This window comes from Etheostoma spectabile, chromosome 8 (assembly GCF_008692095.1).
Source record: "Etheostoma spectabile isolate EspeVRDwgs_2016 chromosome 8, UIUC_Espe_1.0, whole genome shotgun sequence".
Lineage (NCBI taxonomy): Eukaryota > Metazoa > Chordata > Actinopteri > Perciformes > Percidae > Etheostoma > Etheostoma spectabile.
This window is the reverse complement of record NC_045740.1, coordinates 16,119,229-16,121,311: the sequence shown is the minus strand read 5'-3', so window position 1 is coordinate 16,121,311 and position 2,083 is coordinate 16,119,229. Positions and strand designations below refer to the sequence as shown.

At 41.0% G+C, this 2,083-nt stretch overlaps 1 long non-coding RNA gene across 1 annotated transcript in view; it reads left to right on the top strand.

Moving 5' to 3' along the window:
* The window catches only part of LOC116694241 (uncharacterized), a 16,286-nt gene that overhangs the window by 7,578 nt on the left and 6,625 nt on the right, over positions 1–2,083 (top strand). The window contains exon 2 of the long non-coding RNA XR_004333090.1: positions 1,518–1,520. This is a non-coding gene — a long non-coding RNA (uncharacterized LOC116694241). The remainder of the gene's footprint in view (positions 1–1,517; positions 1,521–2,083) is intronic.

The window sequence follows — 2,083 nt, the reverse complement described above, 5'->3', positions numbered from 1 at the left end:
ATCTGGCTCAGCTCTCTTTTCGTCACAACGGTGCGATAAATTGAATGTAATACCGCATCCTCTGCAACGATTGTTTGAGGTAAATCATTTTTTTCCAAAGGTTAATTTTCTAGGCCTATAATTTAACAAATAGTGTGACCACAATGGAGCGCTGTGTGGAGCGGTGCTAAGATAAAACCAACCGAGCTAGAGAAAGAACAGGGAGAGAGAGCGTTGCTACTACTGTTACATATAAGGCAAAGAGAGTTGATATCCTATAACTCATTGCTACGACTCAATTTATGAAAACAACGGTCTTGCTACTTTGCTTGTCATTGGTCGGCTGTTTTTTTTTTCAGAAAACTTTTTTCAACTTCAAAACAGACGCCCTGAGCTGCAGAAAAAGGTTGGCTGTGGCGTTTAAAAAAGCAATCACAACTGTTTTGGGAAAACACGGTTCACGCCATAGGATTATAATGTAAAACAGATACTGTGGATTAGAATACTTTAATCTAAGTTAAAGAAAACAAAACAGAATAAATGTTACCATGAAAACCCTGTTTGTTACCTTTAGCCCTTAATGCATGCCTTTGATTCTAAATGTTTCATGAATACAGAGAGCCTGAAATGTTGCCTTTGGACTTGGCAGACAGCTTCCCTTCAACACACTCATTTGAATAAGGAGGACGAACAAATACAGTAAGAATCTTAAAATAATCCAAACATCCCACCTTGTTTACTTCCACCAGTCTTAACACAGTGGCACGCTCGCAGTGCGACGGTCGCCCGGAGGAAATGCCTTGTATTTTATGCATTCAAACAGACCTGTTGCTCGTCAGCTTACAGCAGCTTCTTACATAATACATTTGGAACGTAGCAGAGGGAATATCATTAACCCCAACAAGAGTAGAAGCAACAGCATCACCATAAAGCCTGTAAATAATGTGTCAAAAGGAGATTAATAGTACACATTCATTCAACTAAAATGGATCTAGATCAAGAGTGGATGGCCCTGGTAAAGTAAAAATGAACATCATTTAAACACAAATTAAATACAATTTGAGTACTAGAATATTTTGTCTTCTTTTCTTTCTCTTTAATCTTCTCGCCACCCTTTAGAATTATGTATAGGTTTTCATGTAAATATTAGTATGGCATACTTTTCAATATTAGTATGGCTGCTTTCGAGAGAACTGGTGGAGCTTCTTTCAGGGGCTCGGACAAAAAAGGAGACATATTTCAAAACTATATAATATTGTTTTGCTTACAAATATACAGAGCAAATCCAATCTCAATCGATCCTAATCCACTCTGCCGGTGATTTATTTTGCAATGCAGCTCAGTCTGGAAACCTGCATGTTTAACTCTCCTGCTTCAGTTCACAATTTTGCGGGAACCAATCACAAACTGGCTTATCTTTCTGGCACGCTATTGGCGGTTTTAACCCAATGACAGGAGAGAAGCGACCAAGCAGCTTCTTAGCGGCCACGAAACGCCACCGAACACGTTGATGCCACTGTCGCTTCTACGTCACCCAGATAGTTGGTCTGATTGGTTGAAGGACTTTTCAATTGCGTGCAGAGTCATTTGAACTTTGACCGTTGGTCACACCACATGTGGAGAGAAAATACAGAGCAGACTCCCCAGACCAACGCTCAATCTCAAACCTATTGAGCTTGGCTTAGTCTGGGTATAGCCAGACTAGCGGATCTGTAGTTCGAATGAGCCATAAAGGAACAGTTCCACTTCCAACCTGAAGCGGGAAAAGTTCTGTAGTGTTGCTTTAAGAAAAATCTTTCCGCCTGAACATTTAGTAAACTATTAGCAGAGGTAGAGACATCCAACAGAGCTACAGAAAATCAACTGTTCTTTACACAGGATCATGACAACACATTCTAATGAACGGATTCTATGATATCGCACAATTGGGCAGCTGTGGCTCAGTGGTAGAGTGGTTGCCTACCAATCGGAAGGTTGGTGGGTCAATCCTTGGCCCTGCAGTCCCATGTCAAAGTGTCCTTGAGCAACACACTGAATGCCGAGTTGACTCCAATTCTGTGCCATCGGAGTGTGAATGTGTGTGAGTGTTTATCTGATGAGCAGG